Here is a 24,478-nt window from a genome sequence, read left to right on the forward strand (position 1 = left end):
CATGATCATTGGGCACTTGAGTCCAGGCTCAGAACTGACAAGGTACTACGACACCTCTCCTTGAACAATCTATTGCAGGATCTAACCAGAGCTAAGTACGACCTTAATTCACTTTCACAGACTAGACACAACACGCTTTGTCTTGTCTGAAAAGGAAGAAATGTGAAGACAAGAAAAAGCAAGCATTTTATTGGCTATCCAGTTGAGGCGAAGAGAAGATATTGCTACCACCCTGGTGCTTTGCAATGTATGAGGCAAGCTTTCAACGCACTCATTGGACATTCTAGCACAATTTTTGACATTCTCTACAGACTTCTATTAATTCACACATGCATCCACTGCACACCTAGGACAGATTCCTCAGGCATAGAACTCTTCCCAGGTTGGATGCATCGCTGAAGGCAAAATTGTCGCCACTGCTGCTATATGAAGTAGGAATGCACTGGTACATAAAAGGGTCCCTTTGTAATATTGTAAGATCATTAAAACCAAGGCATCTGAACTGCTGCGCAAAGCATTGAAGGAGATAGAATTCTTTGGTCACATTTGCCCAGGATTTAACAGAGTGATGCGGTCATTTATCCCTAAACCTGGCAAATATCCTCTCCTGTGACCCAGTTATAGGCCCATTTACTTCCTGAATATGGACATAAAATCCTTGCCATGATCCTTGACAACATACTTGACCACTGATTCCAACTCTGATGCATGCCACACTGCTAGGCTTAGCTTTAGGTTGATCCTCAGGAGACTATGAGTATTCTTTTACACCTTATCTGGTTTGAGATGTCAGGAGGCATAGAAAGTGTTCTCCTTGGATGTCCGAAAGTCTTTGAGCAGGTGAAGTTGGGCTATCTGTTTAGGTGCCTTGAGAGAGCAGGTATAGGCTATGCATCTATTGGCAAGATGAGTGGCTCAAAAAGTCTGTAACTGACTTCTTTCAGATGCATCTCCAATTAGGAGAAAGATGTACCAAGAACCATCTTTCAGTTATCTTAGCTCTAGGACCACTGGCTGTCAATATTCGCCAATGGGATACTGTTAGGAATGGGGGTCTCTAGTTGGCAATGTTTTGCCCCTTTGTCCAAGTAGGAACCCTTCTTCCTAGTCAGGGTAAGGGGGATACACTTTTAAAATAACCCCTGCTCACCCCCTTGGTAGCTTGGCATGAGCAGACAGGCTTATCTCAGAGGCAGTGAGTAAAGCATTTGTGAACACATACAGTAATACAGTGAAAACACTAGATATGGACACCACACCAGTTTTAAAAAATACATAATCTTTATCTAAATCAAACAAGACTAAAACGGCAAAAATCCACAATACAGTAATCAAAATGTACTTCTTAGAAGGTAAGAACAGTTCTGTCCATAGCAAACTATATATGCAACACTTTCAACACAAAGTACTTTGGATGCATCAAAATCATAAACAAAAACAGCTACAGGGAAGGCGATGCAGCGGTTCCCTACGCGCAAGGAAGGTGTTGCGTTGGTTCCTTACTCCAGGGGAGGGGATGCATCGGTTCCTTGCTACCATGCAGGGGAGGCTATGCGTCGATTTCTTACTGTGCTGGGAGGTGATGCGTCAGTTTCTTCCTGTGCAGGGAGGTGATGTGTTGGTTTCTTACTGCGGCCCTTGTGTTCTTGTACACTTGTCGCCCCGGTGCGACGCGTGGGGATCGGGGATGAGTCAGTTTGCGATGCGGCAACTGACGGAACTGAATTGGTCTCTCAAGGGCTAGTTCTTGCAGCCGCACAGCAGGGCCTGCGTCGGAATAGGTGCGGTGATCTCGTACTCTGTAGATCAGTGCACTCTATGCGGCGTGCAGCAATTTCTCCAGCTGCGGGCAGACAATGCGTCGGTTTCTTCAGCGGCACAATGACGATGCGTGGAAATTCTTCCAGCCCGATGTTGATGCACGGAAACAGGTGCGGATGCATCGTGCTTCTCTTAGTTGCGTCCCTTTTCCAGCTTCCAACAGCAAGAACAACCTTCAGAGGCCCAGAACAGCAACAGGCACCTCTTGGCAGGTCAGAACTCCCAGCAAGGAAGTTCAGGGGAGCTAGGGTGAAGTCTTTGTGTTCTTGAGACTTCCGAACTGGAGGAAAGCTCAACTTCAAGCCCTTGGAGATCCAACAGGGGATACAGCATACAGCAAAGTCCTTGTTTTTTCCTTGGCAGAAACAGCCACTGCAGGTCAACCTCAGACACCACACAGCAAACGGGAGTACTTCTCCTTCAGTTTCTCAAGCTCTTCTCCTTGGCAAAGGTTTCTCTTGAATTCCAGAAATGATCTAAAGTTCAGGGGTCTGGGCCCCATTATTTATTGTAACCCTGGGCGTAGTTTGCGTAGTAGCGCTACGTGTAGCTGCGCGAAGTGCACTACGCACTACGCGAGATACGAGTAGCGCTAAGCGAACTGCATAGTGTGCTGTTCGGGAATCGGGAGGATTGCACAGTGCTGGATGCTTGTCCGCACTGTGCAATCATTGAAAACGGCATCTCGCACAGTGTGAACTGTCGTTTTCTGCAGCTCGAGTAGATTTTTACTCGAGCAGCAGCTCTCTCAACGCGGACTGGTAGTTTCACATCACGAGCGGTCGTGAGCATACGCGACCACTCGCAAAGAGAAACCTGACCTCCCCGCGTTGAGAATCTCGCCGGGAGGTTTATTTTCCATGCTCCTGATCGCCAACTTGATGTTGCCGATTGTGAACAAGGAAAAAGTCTCGCTGGGATGTCATTTTGCTCACTCGCGGTCGCCAACTTGACGTTGATGACCGCGAACAAGCAAAAAATGCCAACTACGCTACTCTACGCGTTTTTGCACTTTGCTACGTGCAATTTGCGTAGCGCGAAGTAGCACAAACTACACAAGTGAAGCGTAGTAGGCCGTCCAGGGTTAATTTATTGTCCAGTTCTCTGGTGTAAGAGAGGCTCCGTGCTCAGTCCAAACTATTTCTATCCTTTCTGGTGCAGCTTCCCGGCAGGAGGTGGGGACAGCATTGTGTAAGGCAGACCAGGCCCATTCAGGTGAAAGAGAATCTCCTCCCCTAATCTAAATGCTGCCCAGGTCTATTCAAGCCAGCCCAGACTCATTCAGGAAAGGCATGACACACATCACGCCCCCCAGTGGCTGTCTGAGAGAATGCACATCCTCAGCCCCTGTCACTCCAAAGCCAGACAGTCAATCCACAAACCAGCAGAGGCACATAGGATGGCTAAGCATGAAAATACACACTTTCTAAAAGTGATATTTTCAAACACACAATATACAAATCATCTTTACTAAAAGATGCATTTTTATATTTTGAGTTCAGGCATACTAAACTCCATCTTCCTACCTTGTTCCAATGGGAACTTATATTTATAAGATGTCATAAATAAACTCCCATTCTATTTTATGGGACAGATGTCCTTTCAATTGTGAAAAACTAAATACAATGTATCAGGACATGTCACACTCCTCAGTACATGTTGTACCTTTCACATACACTGCACCCTGCTCATGGGGCTACCGTGGGCCGACCTTAGGGGTGTGTTACATGTAAGAAAAGGGAAGATTAGGGCCCTTGCCAGGTCGACATGGCAGTACCAAAGTGAGCAAAGACACTGCAGTGGCAGGTCTGAGTTACATTTAGAGGCTGCTCATTTGGGTGGCACAATCAGTGCTGCAGGCCCACGAGCAGCATTTGATTTACAGATCCTGGGCACACACAGTGCACTGTACTAGAGACTTGCCACCAGTAAATAAAACATGCCAATCATGGAATCACCAATCCATAAACACAATTTACAGGGAGAGTATATGCATTCTACCACTGATCAGCAGTGGTAAAGTGCCCAGCGTCATAAAACCGACAAAAACAGGGTACAAAACAGGAGCCAAAAAAGCAAAAAGTCTGGGGATAAACCCACTGGAAAAGCCAGGTCTAACAGATACTATTGAGACAATTATGTCTTCAAGCAGACTGCAAAAATCTGGTTGTAAGCAGACTAGCTCCCGTTAAAGTCCTTGGACCTGGTAAACTCAGTTCCCAGTGTGATGACTGTAATTGAGGATTTTTCACTTTTCTTTAGGTACTTTATCTATTGAACAAAGAGGGAGGTACTCCTGATCTCAAATGCACACAAAGATCTGTGTTGGGTGTACATCATTTTAATTGGGTCATCTTCGTCTGGACTAACTAGGTATCCTAAATAATCCTAGTCTTAAATAGAAGCTTGAGGCACAATGTCCACCGATTTAATACAGTGGTATTAATAAGCCTTCTACTCTAGTTATGGCATAGGGCACAAGCTATTACAATGACAATGTCGTCAGTTTTAATTATGTCATTGCTATGCTCTTGCTGCATATACAAACAACATTGTCTGAAATGGATTCCATTATTAAGAAATGTGTGTGGAGCTCTGAACGGACGAGACTTTATCATCTAAACTTAATGCTACCGCAGTGATCAGAGGCTTATGCTTACGTCACATATGATCATACTACCTGGTTGGCCAACCAGCTTCCATTTCCCACTTATTACATTCATGCAGACATGCCTCTGTGGTAGAACGTGGGGCTTCGAACTGCGGGGCAGGCTATACAATAGATACTTCAAATCCACACCCTGGATTATACACTAGAAAGTGATCACTTAAGACCATTCACACAGCTCTTTGCAGGTTGTGGTCTGCCCATCTTCCAGCGATGTTGGTATATTCAGACGTCCCATTGTGTAAAAACTGGAATGAAGGCCCAACTGTTCTCCCTGGCCGCATCTCCCATCCAAAACGGATTCCTTTTCCTCAACACCAACAGACAAGGCACAAAGAGTCAGGTAGCAGGAAAAACTATTGAAAAAAAAGATCAAAATGAAGAGTGCTCTGATGTCCTGCTTCATTACAGGGGATTGCCAGAGGCTAGGCTTAAATTCTGTTATTTTATCATATTCCACGTATGGCGTGGGTGCCCCTATAGACTGCACTTGGCCATTTTGAGCCCAGTGGTGGAAGTGCACTCAGATAAGATGTGACATTGTGCATATTCTTTGGTCCTGTCCTAACTGCACACATTACTGGTCAAAGATTTCGGCAACCATGAGGTCCTTTTTTCGGGTTCCGGTACCCAGATTCTGCATCACTGGTGATGCTAAATGACACAGCTTTAATTTTTAATACCTGGGATTTCGATGCACAGCCGCACTCTGTGGAAGAATTGTGTATACTGAGACTTTAGAACTCTGTGTCCCATCCCAACACATGGAGATTGGCTTAGGTAGATGATGAATGCAGCCAATCATGAATGGATTATCCATAAAATGAATAACCAGGTTGAGGTATTCGACAAGCATGGGGACACGGTTAGGACTCCTTAGTCCCACTGGAGGGTCAGTTTCAATGAGCCATCTTGTTGTATGAAGCGGAGTGACCCTTTCTATTTCCCACCCTCTAATGAGCTCTTCTACCCTTGCCAGTGGGTGGCGGTGTATCAACTTTCCCACCACCACCCACAAACCTACAACCTACCAACCGCTTCTGATGTGGAGACCGCTCCAATGGGTGGTTTCATGTCCCTCACCCATTTCTCGAGGGCTGCACATGCGACCAAAATAACACACAAAAATGACACTCAACATTTGAAATGCCACTGCGTGTCGGGGCACTTACCCATACCCAGTACTTGGGTTGGGAGGGGAGTAGCTGCTGGACTTGGAGACCAATCCCACACAGATTTAATGATAGCATCCCTTCAGACAGCGGGACTGGTGGATGGGGGTCCTTGACAGCACGGATGCCCTCCTTTCTGGTTGGCGAGTCTCTACATTACACCAGCTTTAGATGTTAAGCATTTCTACTACTTACTGTTGATTTGACCTCTCCTAGTTCTGTAAAATGTTCTATTGCTGTCATCCCCACCTGCGTGTATCTGGAAGACAGCACTACAGTGAGTCACCTATATTCAGATCTACTGCAATTCAATATTACTTTTGTTAAAGTGATCATTGAAGTTTTATATGGCAAAAACGTCCGCAAAAAAATTCAATAAATATAGGCAGTGCTTAATTTGTAAAATAATAAGTGCCAGGTCCAAAGTTTGCACAGAAGCCCACACCCTGGCGCTATTGAACGCTGGGGTGCCCGAGTGTCAAGGCTGTGTAGTTTTGATTCTACCTAAAGACTCTTTAATGGTTCACTTCCTGTTTCGTTATCTCACTCTTCTTGCAGATTCTTTTTCATCCCTGCTTTCTCTCCGTATCTATTTTCCGACTTTCTCTTTCTTCTTGTTTTCCTCTCTCTCGCTCAGGGTCACAGTCTGATGAGAAAAACTGAGTGGCAGTCACCAAAAAATAAAAGTAGTTGGGCTCCACCTGCTCAAATTAAGCAAAATATGGGCAAATCCCAGTGGCGTAAGGAAGCTTGAGCCGCACCCCCCACCCCCTCTTACAAAACAGATATCGGAGACCCCACGCTCCGGAACCAGTCAAAAGCTCTGGGGTCACTGTCCTGCCATGGTGCACAGTGCATGAGGGTGCCCTCGCACGCGGGGTCTTTTGTTATGCCACTGGCAAAACCCATACGTTTTGGGAAGAAAAAAACCTAGAAAATAGTTTGAAGGTAGTGTGATGGCATCTCTCAAATCTCAAATTCTTAGGAAGGAAGCTGAAACCTAACTTGCGGCCGCAGTGAACATCTGGTAAAACTAATAACTATGGCTGTACTGATCCCAAATACTACGGCCGGGCTTTATAAAGCTAAACTCTTGTCCCTCATCTGCTCTGGTTTTAATGTTGATAGATTCTAAATTCTATTCTTTGTTGTCCTGTGGTGAGGTTTACACTACATGATAAAATCAATGGTTTCTTGTACAGTATTCGAAGTGGCTGCACACTGACCACTCACTGTCAGTCCGCAATGAAGTGAAGCTCTACCGCTGACTGGGCCAATACAAGTGAATGAGCGCAGTGGCAGGGTAGCTAGGCTATACCATAAGAAGAATACTATAGAAGGGATACATCCCTTCCCGCCAAGAGATGCTGGAAGGCGGATACTTGAGATCTAATAACTCAAGACAAACGATCATTCTGTTGTACTCAGAGAGACATAGTATCTATAAATTACAGATATAAGCTTCCACACTTCAGGTCACATCACACATCTGCTCTACTACACAGACTGAACATAAACCCTGACCATATTACCCGGATGTTTTTTTTGTTGCTACCTAACTGCCCACACAACCAAGGTGCCTTGCGTGAGACATTGCCAATGATATCTGAGATTAAAGCATGTGAGCTACAAGTTATGTGCCTGGTGGCCCTATGGGGCGATGCAGCCAAGGACACTTAAATATTCGCGAGACTAGCAGCTTTATTAGGACTATTTGCCAAATGCTTAGTGGCTCTATGCTGGTTGAAAGGCCCAACACTGGTGGTGAAAGGATGCTTGCAGGATGTGACAGAGTAATGTGAGTGCAGAGACATAGGCCATACTGGCAATCAGCTGTGGCTAGGCCACAGACAATATAGGTTCCACTTCTCACTGATCTACGACTCAAAGAGGGTGTGTGAAAAATGGCCAGTCTTTCAGGGTGCCTTCACTGTGGTTCTGACAAGGTCATATACCAGTGATCTTCAAACTTTTTAATGTGCGCCCCCCTGTAAAATAAAAATAAAATCCTTGAGCCCCCCCCTTTAAATTTTTTTCACAATAATTCTGCTAATTTGGCAAGGTTTAAATATGTCTGAAAAAATTTAAACTTTGCAGTTAAACTCTGTCCCCCCTTTTTAGGTCTCGCCTAGCGTTGCAGCGCGCATGCGCTGCACGCTCTGCACAGGCATATTGTAGTGGGGAATGTTTTAGAAGTGGAGTGGAAGCCCCGCCCATATTTTTCCATTGGCTGGCGTCATCATTCATGGTAAACGCTTCCGATTGAAAATGAGGCTTCTTAGTCCCTCCTTGTTACAGCCCTGTCTCCTTTTGTGACCGCCCATCAGGACAGGATCTTTTATTTGCGGCGTTATACTGTCTCCTCCATATGTTTTTTTCTTTCTGCTTTGGCAATGGGGACAGCTTGTGATATAAAGCGCATACGGTGGCCGTGCAACTTTATTATCGTGTGCGCCGCTAAAATGCTTTTCTTTTAAAATTTATATTTTTTTTATACACGCCAAGCTTTGTATTCATGGCGGCCGCACACTTATCTCCCGCTTCATGCGCTTCCTGTATGGAAATGACTCCTGGCACTAAACTTGCTTCGCAAGAACCACCGCTCCCAAAGCCTTTGTGTGAAATACATTAATTCTGCCTCTCATTCAGCAGAATTCTGAGGAACGAAGCCTGCTTGCATGTGAGACCCTTGACTGACAAGCTTCAGGTTCTAAACAGCAGCAAGTCTGTGCAGTAGATAGGGACAGGAGGGTGGTTGGTCAGAAGCATTCGCAGTATCGACAGGACAGCGGCAGCCCTGCAGCATTCCCCAGAAAGTCTATTGAACGTCTCAGCAGGCCATACGGCTTCTGGCTTGCACTTCTTGGAAGCATTGCATAGTTTTGTTCATTCCTACGCTGCCAGCTCGCCATCTTGGCTGTACAACCTGCGCCGGCTGAGGATTCCTAAACGAGCGTCTTGTGACGGTGCCCGGGCCAGTACTTGTTTGTCAAAGAGTTCGGAGCCGTCTCCCCTTGTGCACTGCACGGGCCCTTGGAGAGGGCCAGGAACCCTGCTTGCCATATTTCTGTGCTAATAAAATGGATTACGTCTGTCATTGGAAGTATTACAGAAATGTGGCGAGGAAATGTGCTGTTCTGCACAAATCACCTACTTCTTGCAGTAACTCATCAAAGGAAGTCTCCGTGACACACCGGCATCTCCTCCTACGGCCCTCAGAATGTTTTACTGCATTGCAAAATAAGGGGAAGTTTCAGCTCCTCGTCATCTCTGCCTGCCTCTCGCCTCTTGACCTCTAGTTTGCCGACTTACCGGTCTGTTTGACTCGCATTTACAGGGTCCCCAGCTTTGCATGTGAAACCACTCTCTGAACTATGCCCCGCAGAGAGATGCTTTATTCGTTTTTTGATAATGGAACACAGCCTTTGCTCTGTTTTACACATCCTGAAAATAGATATCTTGTGTATTTTATCAACAGACATTTTTAGTACTCTCCATAAGACGTCGTATTTGGGGCCAGTGGCCTTTATCATGGTATTTTGTTGTATGTTTCGATACACATTTATGTTGCCTTTCAGAGCTGTAGCCCAATCTGCTCGTGGAATCTGGAACACCCGCTACTGTAGTAGTGCATATTTACTTATTCTAACGAATGGAAATGAAGAAAACAATCTTTTTATGGATTCACACTCAAATCATAAAGTGGCTACAATGGAGGGAAATATCAAATGCCACACCTTATAAAACATTATCTGACATACCTACAGATTTTTTTGTTGTTGCTAGTCTTGGAACCAGTGTAGCAACTTCTGTGCCCCCTCCCCCACCTGGGATGCAGCACTGGTGATCCTCCTTCATGCTTGCCTTTGTTGAGCCGACAGTACACTGGTGATTGTGAAGTACCCAGCCTCTCTCTACCAAATAGTGCCGCCCTCGAACTGCACCCCTGTTTTGTCGGTGGACTCTTAGCTAGCTAGCAGTCTTTACCAATGGCCCATAGCTTCTCCCACTTCCTCCAACCTCTTTGTAGAGCGCTGTAACAAAAGATAGTAATGGATACATGTGTACTAATAAACAGATTTATTCTGTTAATCACTACAGTGCAAATGTGTTATCGCCGCATTTTCAGAAAATCCTGATTAACGCCTCACGGATTCTATATTCCGTTATTGTTTTGCTGAAGCAAGCTTTGACTGTGCTTAGTTATTTTGAATTTATCTCTGCTTGGGTTTTACCCGTTGTGTTCTGGCTATGGTTAAACATGATTTTGTAACTACTACCAATGAAGAAAAAAGTGGCATAAACTATATATATGTACGTATCTGCTGTTGGCAACACGCACTTTTTGCCTTTAATTGGTTAGAAGGGGCATCAGGGCTCATTGAAGGATTTACCTTGTGAATCACGCCCAGTGCTTAATTTGTAAAATTTTAAGTGCCAGGGCTCTGACCAGGACCAGGAGGCCACCTGCAGTACCCATCGCCCTTGGCATCGCTGCCAAAACCACTACTAACCATCTCTCTTGCATGTAAATGCGACAGTTCAGATTATTCCAGGTCCCCAAAGCTAAAGGAATGGCTGGGGAGACAGGTATAAGCAATTTTAATGTACATTGTAGTTCTAAACTACCGTTGTTCTGCTTATCTCTAAATTAGATGAGCAGCGCCACCATGTGGTGGGCTGTTCTAAGTATGGTGTTGACAATTAGGTGCCGGTGCCGAGCACCGGAAAGCCCCGGCTCAAATTAAGCACTGATCACGCCAACCATGCTCTTTATTACCTCCTGCTCATCTTCATGTTTACTGTGTGTATATGTATGTGTGTGTGTATATATACGTGTATAATATATATATATTAGAAATATACTACCTCGGCTGGATAATGGCCCTGCAGGTCAGTTTGGGGCTATAATTGCTTCACTGTCTCTGCACATTAATTTTTTTTGCCTTAAGGGAACATTCCTGTTTTATGACCGATACATGTATGCAAGTGGCACAGTACTTAATTTGTCAACATTCTTCAGTAAAATAAACAATGAGGCAGATGTCAGAAAGGTGGGGAGAAGTGTTTCTCAAGCAAACTTAACTACTGACAAACTGGACATGACAATCAGTAGGATCAGACAACTTGTAGTCAAGTCAAACCTAAACATGTTTGCTTTGACCACATTGCACACATGTAAACATAGCACACACCTATCGCCAATAAAACAGCATTTGTGTCAGATTTAAATGTGAAACACCTGTATTTTGTAGTCGGCTTACCTACTGAGTTACCTTTAGACAATTTGAAAAGTTTTTTCTACAAACCTTTTATAGTACTGCAACCATGTTAAACACGGTTTTGTCAAAAGTGAACTGCTGGTTCCTCAGTTGCCAGAGTGTCTGTCTACTCATTATGCAGCCTCCAACACGGACTCCCACAGCCGGTGCTCTGCCCAAGGCACGGAGCAGTAACATTGCTCTGAAAATAGAAAAAGGCAGGCGAAGGCAAGGTGCAGCTGTTAGTACTCCAGGATCTGAGCACAGCCAACATGAAGCCACTGTATCTTCCTACTTTACTATTGTAAGGAATGAGTACCACACAAACCTCCAAGGCTTTCGTATTTTTTCAGGCTGTTAACTATTTCCATCGTTGGGGCCTAGGGGCATATTATCAAGCACGGCGTTAAAATTATCGCCGCTTTAGCGGCAGAAAACTGCCGCTAAAGCAGCGATAATGGGCTTGATAATATGCCGCAGAGAATTCCAATGGAAGCCCATGTTGACACCAGAACATCAGCTTCTATGGGAATTCTCTGCGGCATATTATCAAACCCATTATCGCCGCTTTAGCGGCAGTTTTCTGCCGCTAAAGCGGCGATAATTTTAACGCTGTTTTGATAATATGCCCCAAATGTGTCAGCAGTAATTCCAAAGTATATGTACCCACCTCCGCGCCTTACTGAAAATCACGAGTGTCTAAAATCAGCATTAGCTCCTCTATTTCAGCAGCAGCCTCATCTACCTATGCTTTACAAACCACTAAAGGCAATGCCTAACATTAGAAGCCTTCCTCATCGATATGAACTCCCTTCTCTGGCCAGCAATTTTTGTAAAACATATCCCTTCATGGACTAGACTCTGACTCTACAGTTGAAGCACGGACAGTGTCGCCAATACTCCAGAGTAACAGGCATTTGCAATGCAATAGGTCTCGCATTTTAGAAACTTTGACCTATTGGTATTATAAATGACAATGTCTTTTTTTAATCCTGGTTTTTTTAACCAATGCCAATAGCTCGAAATCTTGCAATTGCGAGACCTAGTGCATTGCAAATGCTTGTTACACATACTCCCAGTCAGGATATAAATGCCAAAAGTTGTTAGGGATGGCCCATTACAAGGTGGCTTACTGCCGCTCATGTTTTTAACACTTAAAACAAATCATGCTACTTCTCTTTGCCAGAGACTGGCGCCCACCTATGAGATCATTGCCCCCCCTCCAGTTTGAGGACCTCTGTCTTATACTGCAGCCGTCGCCTTCCTCCTTCCTATCAAATTTGTTGATATTGCTGGAGCAGAGTTTTCATTTATGAAACTTCAGGGGCTTTTGAAGCTCTAGTATGTCTATGCGTTTTATTAAATATTAATAAATAACAAATTAATTATTTGTCTTGTGCAAGTGTGTATTCATTAATCAATTAGTTTGTCTTAACATAAGAGAAAGTTACACGAGGGTTAGCATGTGTGTGCTGTTTTTGTTTTCTAAAGAATAACGTGCAAGTTTTCATGTTTAAACGTTGCTGTGTGCTGTTTATTTTAAGCACAAAACGCTGTCTGAATTAATGCTTTTTTATGTTGCAAAAGCTAGATAAATGCATACACATAAGGGTATTAGTGGGGTTAACACTGTTTAATCATTATGCTGTAGTAACGTTGTTTTTATTTCTTTTAATTGAGATGGTCTATTGTGGCCTATGGAGGCCTAATCCATGATGGCTAATTTTGAAGCCTGGCCTCGAGTGAATATGTGAAAGACGTGACGAGGGAGACCCCTGCTGGAAATAGTCTTGAGGGTGACTGACCATGGTCCTTTTATGAAACTTTCCATGAAGTCGACAGCAGCTTTGGGTGTTCTCCAAGAAAAGTGAAAGTGTCCTTGGCAATCTCGAAAGACAAAGGAGCTGTAGAGGAAAACTCTGAACTGTGGCTCGATGGCCGAGGAGAAGCCGGATTAAATGTGTTACATGTTTTATTTTCTTGGTTCCTGTTCCGTAGTCTTCGCTATGTGTATTTTTTCTGAGCGGAGGTTCATAAATGTTGCAATGTTGCATCCTTTCCTTCTCGCTCTGCTCAGTGATTCAGTGTTTTTTTTCAAACTTGATGAGTCTTTCCATTGTATTTTTCACTATAAAAACTGTTAGCTTAGGGAGGGATCTCCCCACTCTTTTGCCACCCTTTTGCCACTTGCCGTTTTACCTTTGCTGCGTGAAGCTGCGTTGCTGAGGACTGTGCTGAGGACTTCGTCTTGAGAGACTTTACCGAGAGACTTGTCCTGACCCGTTCTGACACTTAGTTAGAATAGGTAACTATGAGAAATGATTTATTCTGATTGATTTTACTTTGACTAATTTTAGATAAAGCAATATAATTTTAAAACATGGTGTTGAATTTTCTTTCTTGTCAATTGCTGGGTTTATATTTCTGATCATTATTGTATGTGTTGTGTAGATTATGTTATTGATTAGGACAGTCACAAAACCAGATCTGATCGACCTGATATTGATGCAGGGTGTTTAGGTGTTTTCTTCCCACAGGTTTATTGCTGGTAGAGTATTTGAGCGTGTGTTAGTGAAATGGGCCCTAGCGTATGATGAATGTATGTGCGTGTAACTGTGTGATTACTCTATCCGTGGTAGTGGGCATATTTTAGATACCCTGATCTCTATCAATTTCCTGGTAGCAGAGGATGGTTTAGATGGTTGTCTTGATCTGATAAGATTGCTTGTATATTGGCTTATTGATTATTGATTTTATTTTGTTGATATTGGTATATGGACTAATACTATATGTTGAAGTCGTCATGTTGAGTTATATGTAGTGCTTCTGGAACTTGGAAGCTGTTGTAGCAGTTCCGTAGTAGGGCAGAGGGAATATATGCTGCTCTCGGGAAAGACGGGATTGTAAGGAATAACGTGTGACAATTGAAGTTGCGCGTTCACATTGTCTGGGTTCGGAATCAGTGACATCGTCGTATGTTACTATTAGATATATTTCTGGTATGTAAGGAGTGTGTATCGTAGTGAAGGTTATCTTTGAAACTCTGGTCTTAAGTCCCAGGGATCCGTAGAGGATTTCCGTTAAAGCTTATTGCGGGAGGAGTAATAGGTATTCTCTGAGCTTGTTTGAGGAACTGGGCGAAGTTGCTTAGTTAATGTGTGTTATAATTCTATAGTGGAGCAGATTGTGCGCTGTTCTCGAAAACAGGATTCTGTGTGCATGTACTATATTTTTTCCTTGCATGAATGTGCGTGAATGTATATACATTTATTGATTGTAAGACTCTTTGGATAAGTCCTAGAGGAAACAGTTATGAGATGTATGAAAGTTTGTTGACTCTTGAAAAATAGACTCTCTTTTCCTATTCTGTGGTTAGCGAAGCAGACAATGGAGATGTTTTTATGTTGTAACTAATAGATTTTGTAGAAATTTTGACACGAAGTCTACTGAGAGATTTTGTAAAGGAGGGGTAGACGAGAGACAGAAGACAGAGACAAACTGCAGCGACTGTTGACGTCAGAAAGTCCGCGCTCTGATTGGATAGTGGACCAGAATAGGGTTCGCGCTAGGATTGGTGCGTTGGTGTGAGTCGCGCAGGGATTGGAAGAGCTGTTTAGTGACGTAGACGCTCCAGGATTGGTGCGTTAGCGGGAATCGAGCTTTTCAACCTAACCTCGTATTGTATATTTATAATACGGAGAGAGTAGAGAGTTTAGTAAGCGCTAAAATGTATTATCAAGAGGAGAAAAAGAAAAAAACGTTCTTTGGGAAAGTTAAAAAGTGGTTTACCAAAGATAAAGAGGTTAAAACGAGAGAGGGTGAGTTGCTACCTCCAGCGAAAACACCTGCATCCTTCATGGTTGCGAAATATGGATTACATACCTGTATATGGTTGCAGAATTGGGTTAGGTATACTAAAGAAGATGGTGTTTTAGCATTTCCAGAACATGGTTCATTTAATTTGGCCGTGTTGAGAAATTTACGGGAAAAGATGGTACGTTTGGACCCGAAGCCGAGACCTACGCAGTTCGAGGCTTTAGTGGAATGGGAAGAGGAAGTTCATGAGCGAGAAAAGCAAAGATCTGGAGGGTATTACAGGAACATGTTTGGGAGGAGACATGATCGTGAAACACATCATGATCGGATGAAAAGATGGCGAGATGTTAATATGTCAGAGGGATTATATCCTATGAGAACAATTGAAGAGGGAGCAGTTGGAGTTAATGAGTATGATGATGAGGTCTTAAATGACATGATTTACAAGAGACCACCTCCATATAGACCAGAACCAGATGAGAGTACACCAGTTGTTTCTCCGATAAGAGATACAGTCTGTATTATTGAGAAAGAAAAAGTGACACCTGAATCAAGAAGTAATAGTTCTTTCAGGGAGAGAGAAAAGCGAAGTAGTGAGGAAAATGCTAGAAAATTAGCAAAAACGACAACAGAACTGACTGAGAAAATTAGGGAGTTAACGAAGAATCTGGAAGCTGTTACGGTGCCTGTAACAATAGGTCCAGTTATGCCTGTGTTTGACAAACAGAGAGCAGGTGAGAATGGACTAGTGATTCCATATGTTGGGAATAATCTGACAAATACAGTTGGTCCTTCAGGAGATTCAGATAAAAGAGCAGAAAGAAGTGACCTGAGACAAACAAGACATGACACATGTAGTGAACTATTGGATACTAGTGAACCTGGTTGTTCAGGGATGCCAATTTTAGAACCGCAGAAAAGAGTGGTTCCAGTGAGAAAAACTGCTGAAATAACAGTTGATGATTTGAATGATTGGATGAAGGTTCTTCAGAAAAAGGAAAAGGATTCACAAGTTATTGATGTGGCTAGGTTACGTATAGAATTAGAAGAGCTTGTGACAGGAACAGTTCCAACAGAAATCCTGAAGAGTCATCATGATGGTGAGCTGTTGTTTATGTGTAAAAGTGTTACCTGGAGAGCAAGGAATACACATGACAGGCTAAGAGCAATAGCAAATGAACAAGGAGTTGACATTGATAAAGTGAAAGCTTTACAGAGAACTTACAGGATGGATTTTACAGAGAAGGACATTGAAAATTTGAATGCTTCTGGTAGAACAGGACAGATTAAAGAAATGGTGGCATTATTGCGAAGATGGGGTGATGTTGAAAAGTGGAAGGATAGGTGGTATAAGAAAAGAGAGGAATCTGTAGATAGAACAACTTATTCGGCATTTCCAGTGAGAGAAAAAGAGAAACCAGTGGATAATTATCCTATGAGAGAAATACCTGGAGGAGGATATGTACATGTTCCATGGACCAGACAAGATATTTTATCATTTACGAATGATTTCCCTCGATTGAGAGAAAAGCCCGTCGAGTGGTATAGGCAGGTAGACAGGTTTGTGAAATTGTCAAAAGTGCTGTGGGTTGACCTGAATAGTCTGTTTGATATAATTGTTCCAGCAGACTTGTGGACTGAGTGTAAAATAGTTGTGAGTTGGCCTACTGAGGAATATCCAAGAGATTCAAGAACAGGGGCACCAGATCCAGAAGTAATGAGGAAGTATGATCAGGTGATGGTATACCTGAAGAGTAAAGTTCCTCCAAAAGAGACAGACTGGGTTAAGATAGATCGAACACAACAGGAAGCAAAAGAATCAGTTCATGCTTTTTACGAGAGGCTGATACTGGCTTTTAAACAATTCAGTGGAGATGAACACCTGGGTGACAAAGATTTGAGTCACTTTGTATACAGATTTGTATATGGTTCAAGACCTGAAATTGGTGAGAGAATTCGTGAACACACAGTGGATTGGCAGAGTAAGAAAGTAGATGAGATTCTGAGACATGCAAAATACTTCAGTGATGAAATTGAAGCAAAACAAAGAAAGCTGAAAGAGAAAGCAATGTGGGCACAAGTGAAAGTTGCAGAAAGACAGGAAGCACAGTTAGTGGAACAGGCGAATAATCCAGGAAATAATACAGGAAATAGACCCAGATATGCAGGAAAAGGGAAAGGAAGTCTTGAGGAAGCGAAGAAAAAGTTCCCTTGTCACAACTGTGGCCAACTGGGACATTGGAGATCTGAATGTCCTAATCCACCATTAGTGAGTAATGAGAGTAAACCTTTAAATCAACAGGTGCAGAACCAGAACGAAGGAAATAATCAACAGCAACAACAGAAAGTTGTGAGACAGCAGAGTCAAGAGCCAAAGCCGCCCTTGCCGCAGAATAGAGGGGTACAAAAGTATAATCAGGATTCAGGATTCTACAATGATGAGCAGGTAAATAAACCAAGACGTTCTAACAAAGTACAGCAGTACTTGTTAAAGAGTGAAGGGAGTGAATCTGAGGGTGATTATTGATGGTGCCGAAGAGAGGAGGAAGAGTGCATACTTGGTGCAACTCTAGAAATAGACCAGGCAGGACCATTTGTGGATGGGAAAATAAATGAGGAGAGTGTTACTTTTTTGGTAGACACAGGTGCGACAAGATCAACTGTCAGGTCAACAGATGTTGGAAATCTTCCTCTCTCGGATGAAGCAATCCAAGTAGTTGGTGTAGCCAATACACAAATCAGAACACGTCTTACTGAACCAGTAAGAGTACAGATAGGGAAATTTTCAGACATGCACAGATTTATTGTCTGTGACACGAGTCCAGTGAACCTGTTAGGTAGGGATTTATTGTGTAAAATGAATTGCACAATTTTTTGTACACCAGATGGAATAGCTTTTGAGACACCAGATGATGATGTTTTTTACCGAATGACTCTAGAAAATAGAGAAAGTGAGTTAATTGGTGCATTTGCTGTGTTTAATCCGGAGGATTTGCCTCAAGAGCTGAGAGACACTGTGAAAAGAGCAGTTTGGGATTTTACAGGAGAGGATGTGGGATTGATGAATAATGTAGATCCAGTGAAAATTGCAGTGAAAGAGGGAATTACATATCCTAACATTCCTCAGTACAAAATGACACCAGAAATAATTGAAGGGATAACTCCTATAATTGAGAAAATGATTCAGCAGGGAGTTCTAAGAGAACTATTGAGTAGTCCGTGTAATTCACCGATAATGGGACTGAAAAAGCCCAATGGCAAATTTAGGATCGTACAGGATTTGAGAAAAGTTAATCAAATTGTGGTGGCATGTTGTCCTATTGTGCCAAATCCATCAGTGATTCTGTATCAAATTCCACATGATGCTGAGTGGTATACAGTGATTGATTTGTGTCATGCGTTCTTTTCAATTCCATTGCATCATGACAGCCAGCCGATTTTTGCATTTAGGTTTGGCCAGCGTATCTTAGCATGGTGTCGAATCCCACAGGGGTATACAGAGAGTCCTTCAATATTCAATCAGTTATTGAAGAAATCGTTGGAGAGTTTGATTATGCCTGAAAACTCAGTGTTAGTGCAGTACATTGATGACCTACTGGTGGCATCAAAGACACGTGAAGCTTGTGAAGTGGATACCATAGCTTTACTGAATCATCTGGCAGATGGAGGGTTAAAGGTATCTCCAGCCAAATTGCAATTTTGCAAGAAAGAGGTTCATTATCTTGGACACAATATTGAAAAAGGTCTGAGAAAAGTGACTACTGACAGGATCAGAATAATCAGAGAAATGAAAGCTCCAAAAACCCAGAGAGAAGTGAGAATGTTCCTGGGTATGGTGGGTTATTGTCGTCAGTGGATAATTAATTTTTCTCTGATAGCAAAGCCACTGATTAAGCTGACGAAAAGTGAAATGACAGATCCATTAGATCTGGATGCAGAACAATTGGCAGCATTTGAAGAGCTCAAAAGTAAAATGTGTGAGGCTCCAGCTTTGGGTATGCCTGACTATGAGAAAGAATTTGAGCTGTACTGCAGTGAGAGAAATGGATGTGCACTTTCAGTGTTAATCCAGAAACATGGACAATTGAGAAGGCCTATTGCGTACTTCTCATCAACACTTGACCCTGTAGCTGTGGGTTTACCAGGTTGTCTGAAATCTGTGGCTGCAACATGCAGGAGCCTGGAACAGAGTGAGGGAATCATAATGGGATATCCTGTAAGGGTATTCGTACCTCACAATGTGGCAATTCTTTTGACAAGAAGCAGAACTCAGTACATGTCACATAGTCGGTTGACTAAATATGAAAAAGTGATTCTGGGTGCATCAAATGTGACTCTTGAGAGATGTGTGAATGTGAATCCAGCGACACTCTTGCCGGATATTGAAAATGTGGGTATAAAGATGGAAGATGATCATGATTGTTTGGATGTGCTTGAGTACTGTACAAAACCGAGACCAGACATAAGGGATATTCCCTTACCTGAGAATGACTATGTGTTGTTTGTGGATGGATCATGCTTGAGGAATGATGATGGTGTGCTATGTGCAGCATATGCGGTGTGCAAAGTTTCAGAGGTCATGGAAGCATCACCATTGAAAGGAGTGAAATCTGCGCAAGTTGCTGAATTAATAGCATTGACAAAAGCTTGTGAGATTGGGAAAGATTTGAGGACGACTGTGTTGACTGATAGTCAGTATGGATTTGGAGTGGTGCATGATTTTGGCCAACTTTGGCTACAAAGAGGTTTCTTGACATCGAGTGGAACTCCGATAAAGAATGCTGAAATGATTGGAAAATTGCTTGAGGCAATACAGCTGCCTAAGGAGTTAGCAGTTGTAAAATGTGCTGCCCATGGTCCAGGGGAGGATTTTATAACGATTGGTAACAGGTACGCCAATGATGTTGCGCAGTACTGTGCCAAGACCAATCAGTCTATTAACAGGGAAAGAGAGAGGGAAATGTCTTTTCTTTCTGTGATGTTTACTAATGTCCTAGAGACCTGGGATGAAGTGAAACAGTTACAAGATGAGGCAGGAGTTGAAGAGAAACAAGATTGGATTAAGGCAGGATGTGCTCCAAGAGAAACAGACCATGTTTGGGTCTACAGAGATGGCAGACCAGTGATGCCTAACTCAATCTTGTCGTCAATGGCAAGGATGTATCATGGCCAGGGACATTTGGGGAGAGACGCGATGGTTAGGTCGTTTAAACAGACCTGGTACAATGCAAAGTTCAGGACAATTGCAGAGAGTATCTGTCAGAGGTGTTTAGTTTGTCAGTAATTTAACACTGGGAAAAAGACAGTGGTGAGTCTGGGAACAATAGGCAGAGAAGGAGGTCCTTTTACAAGAATGCAGATTGATTTCATTGAGATGCCCCAAGTGAACAGACTAAGGTATGTTCTAGTGGTAGTCTGTTTGTTTTCAAGGTGGGTGGAAGCTTACCTGACTAGAAGAAATGATGGATTAACAGTGGCAAAGTTACTGTTGAGGGAGTTGATTCCTAGATACGGGTTTCCAGTTACAGTTGAGTCTGATAGAGGTAGACACTTTCAGAATAAGCTCATGGGTTTGATTTGTGAAGCATTGAAAATTCAGCAGAAGCTACATTGTGCATACCGACCAGAGGCTTCTGGTGTGGTTGAGCAGATTAATGGCACAATCAAGAATAGGATTGGAAAGATGTGCTTAGCCACTGGCATGAAATGGCCAGATGTTTTGCCTCTAGTTCTGATGACAATGAGATCTACTCCAGATAGAACTACTGGTTTGAGTCCGCACGAGATAATCATGGGACGTGCTATGCGCCATGCATTCGTGCCTGTCAATAAGTTGGTGACAATAACTGATGACATGATTTTGGATTACTGTAAAGGCCTGGCTGACGCAGTTCATTTTGTGTTTCACCAGGTTGGAGAAGAAGCTACCACACTTGAGAAGAAGCAAGCCCATGATCTGAGTCCAGGAGACTGGGTGAGGATTAAGGTGCACAGAAGAAGAAATTGCTTGATTCCAAGGTGGGGAAGGCCGAGACAAGTTATTCTGACTACGACGACTGCAGTAAAGTGTGCTGGAGTGAAGCACTGGGTACATGCAAGTCATACTCTGAGAGTTCCAAACCCGAAAGAAGGGACTGGTAAAGAGTATTTTGAAGAGTCAGATTCCAGTGATGATGAAGATACTGATGATACGGAATCAGTGAGAAAAGAAGCAGAGAGAGCTTCAAGAGAATCACTGCGAGTATCAGAGAAAAGATCAGATTCTGTAAGAGAGCCTGAAGTTTCAAACAGCAGTGAAGGAAAAAGAAAAGAAAAAAGAAATCACACAGAGATTACTCCTGAATCAGAAGAGGAGGAGATTGAAGAACCACTTGAGATTATACTTGAAGAAGTAGGGTCAGAAGAAGATAGAGAGGGACAGATTGCGGAAGACCCTCGAGGAGGTGTAGGGAACATTCATGAGGAGCTAGGTGAAGGGACAAGTAGACAGCAAGAAGATTGCGTGTCGGAGACCCGAGGAGGGACAGGAGTAGGGAAGTCTCAAACAGTGGTGAAAAAATCTGTGGAGAAGAAGAAAACTGCTGGAAAACGGAAACAAGAGGCACTTGAAACAGATGATGAAGATGAACAAACAGAGGGTCGAGTTCTGAGAAAGAGAACTTGGATTGGAGAAAGGAGTAATAAAGAAATAAAGCCGAAAAAGGTGTTAAGAGGAGACCGTTGGCCTAACAACAGAGTTAAGAGGCTGAGATACAGAGTAATAAGAGCAAATTCATCGAAAGCTGAACAAGTGAATGAAGTTTCGAGTCAAAGTTCAAAAGCTGAAGGAGAAGAATCAAAGGAGTCAAACGAACCAGTGGAAATAAAAAGAGTAAGAAGACCCAACCAAAAGTACAGATCGCCGGAATGGTCTTATGTGGCACTGTCTGAAGGAGGAAAAGAAGAAACAGTGACTCGAGATAATCCGGAAGTGGTCTTGAGAGAAGTGGTTGAGGAAGATACTGGTGAAATTCTGAAAGTACTCTTGACTGACATTGGAGAAGAGTCGAGTACTGAGGATATTGACGTTGGAGATCTGATACAATTTGATGTTGAAGAAATTGAAGTGAAGAATGACAAGTATCCAAACTGAGTGAAAGAAGGATTCACTTGGATCAAGTGAACGAAAAGATCATTTGGATAAACTGAAAGCTGAAGAATTGCTGAAGAATTGAAGAAGTTCAAACAGTAGTGGAGTAGTAGAGGCTAAACTAAAATGGCTAACATAGAGAATAATAGTAATAGATGTGCCTTCTTTAAGAGGTGGTGTAGGATGTGCTGCTGTTGTACTGGATTATTAATGCTTCTATGGGGTGTTTTAGTTTTATTAGTTACTTTTAGAGTAGAGTTTGGAATGAATATAGAGAATGTGACAAATGTAGAGAAGAATTCACAAGAAGTAGTTCCAATTAGAAGTAGTAGTTACATACACAAAGATAGGTCAATTAATAATTTTTCTAGTAATGTTTTTTCTAAACTGTTATATGAATATGTGAAGACAATGGAAGTAAGGGATTGCTACGTCTGTATGCAATTACCTGCATCTGTCTCAGAGGGTGTTACTTATCACCATTTACCAGCTACATATGGTATTTCTTGTAGTATTTTAAGTAGTGTTTTTTATTTGTTAGGGAAAGTAGATTATAAGATGTCTAACAGAGATAGTATTTTTGGGCACTTGCCAATGAACAAAGAGCTGAATCCAGCTAAAGAAGCTAACAAGTTTGGTGAGATTTTTATTGAAGAAAAAGGATTAACATTAGATTACATTTTTAAGAATAATTTAACTTGCAGTTTGAAAGAAGAGGAGAGAGCTTTCCTGGATATGGTAGAAGAAAGGAGAGTGAACATGCATGAGAAAGGGGGAAAATATGAAGAGAGTGAAACAATTTGGGACATTGAGATGGGAAAAGAATTGAAGAATGGGGCTAGTCCAACTTTAGCTCTAGATGCGCCGCAGAAGGGTAAACTTTGCATTACCAGAAGGAAATCCCAATATGATACATATTTTGTGGGAACTAGTGAGTGCCATGATACATACTTCATTGCGACAGGTTGGGGTTTCAGAGGTGGAGAAGATACGATTTTTCCAGGAGTGTACTATGTTTGTGGGAACAAGGCTTATTACAAGTTGCCTGACCATTGGTATGGCACGTGTTATGTGGGCCTGGTTTTTCCTAAGATTTTTCATACAGATAAAATAAGAGATGTAGAAGATATTAACTTATTAACACGTTTTAAGAGAGAAACTTGGTCTGAAATTGTGGGTGATATTTTTGGGGTTTTGATTCCAGCAGTGGGAATTTCTTTAAATGCTTATGGAATTCAGAAACTGTCCACAGTGGTTGATCGCTTATCGACAAATACCGCAGGAGGGTTTCTTTTGGTGAATACGGAATTAAGTGCCGTACGTGCCATGTCTATGCAAAATCGACTTGCCCTTGATATTCTATTGGCCAAGGAGGGTGGAGTTTGTGGAATATTGAAAGTTCAACATTGTTGCACTTACATTCCTGACGAAAGTAAAGACCTGAAGGTCTATATCAAAAATATTACTGATTTACATGAAGAATTAGTACCACTTGAAGCTGGGAGTTTGTGGACTAAAATAGCTAATAAAATGATAGCTGTTAAGGATTTTATTGCAAAAATAGGTAGTACTATTATAGGTAGAATATTGTTTCCCTTGTTTTGTATAATTGTGGCTTTATTAATAATAAGATTGGTGTGTGTGTGTTGTAAAAACAGGGGAGGGAAAAAGAAATTGAATAAGGAAAAGAAAAATAAGAAGTTGAAAAGAGAACCTCAAGAAATTGAACTAGAAGAATTGAGGGAGAGTGTTTATTTAGAGACAAAGAGAGATGATGAAAGAGTGACTGGTGTTTAATGTTGTGTAAGGGGAAAAGACATTTCTGATTTCTCCTAAAATGGGACTAAATTTTCACTAATTTTTTTTTTTGGGTTTATTTGGTGATAAAATCACCAAAGGGGGGATTGCTGGAGCAGAGTTTTCATTTATGAAACTTCAGGGGCTTTTGAAGCTCTAGTATGTCTATGCGTTTTATTAAATATTAATAAATAACAAATTAATTATTTGTCTTGTGCAAGTGTGTATTCATTAATCAATTCGTTTGTCTTAACATAAGAGAAAGTTACACGAGGGTTAGCATGTGTGTGCTGTTTTTGTTTTCTAAAGAATAACGTGCAAGTTTTCATGTTTAAACGTTGCTGTGTGCTGTTTATTTTAAGCACAAAACGCTGTCTGAATTAATGCTTTTTTATGTTGCAAAAGCTAGATAAATGCATACACATAAGGGTATTAGTGGGGTTAACACTGTTTAATCATTATGCTGTAGTAACGTTGTTTTTATTTCTTTTAATTGAGATGGTCTATTGTGGCCTATGGAGGCCTAATCCATGATGGCTAATTTTGAAGCCTGGCCTCGAGTGAATATGTGAAAGACGTGACGAGGGAGACCCCTGCTGGAAATAGTCTTGAGGGTGACTGACCATGGTCCTTTTATGAAACTTTCCATGAAGTCGACAGCAGCTTTGGGTGTTCTCCAAGAAAAGTGAAAGTGTCCTTGGCAATCTCGAAAGACAAAGGAGCTGTAGAGGAAAACTCTGAACTGTGGCTCGATGGCCGAGGAGAAGCCGGATTAAATGTGTTACATGTTTTATTTTCTTGGTTCCTGTTCCGT

At 42.3% G+C, this 24,478-nt stretch overlaps 1 protein-coding gene across 4 annotated transcripts in view; it reads right to left on the reverse strand.

The window, feature by feature from the left end:
- The window catches only part of LOC146857503 (3-galactosyl-N-acetylglucosaminide 4-alpha-L-fucosyltransferase FUT3-like), a 224,050-nt gene that overhangs the window by 46,188 nt on the left and 153,384 nt on the right, over positions 1 to 24,478 (reverse strand). For 2 of the 4 annotated variants that reach the window (XM_085648035.1, XM_085648033.1), the window contains one exon: positions 10,971 to 11,124. The exons of the other annotated variants lie outside the window; for them this stretch is intronic. The gene's annotated coding sequence lies outside the window, so the exon portion shown is untranslated. The remainder of the gene's footprint in view (positions 1 to 10,970; positions 11,125 to 24,478) is intronic. 4 annotated transcript variants of the gene reach the window in all.

The sequence above is a fragment of the Triturus cristatus genome, chromosome 3_2 (genome assembly GCF_964204655.1).
Source record: "Triturus cristatus chromosome 3_2, aTriCri1.1, whole genome shotgun sequence".
Taxonomy (NCBI): Eukaryota; Metazoa; Chordata; class Amphibia; order Caudata; family Salamandridae; genus Triturus; species Triturus cristatus.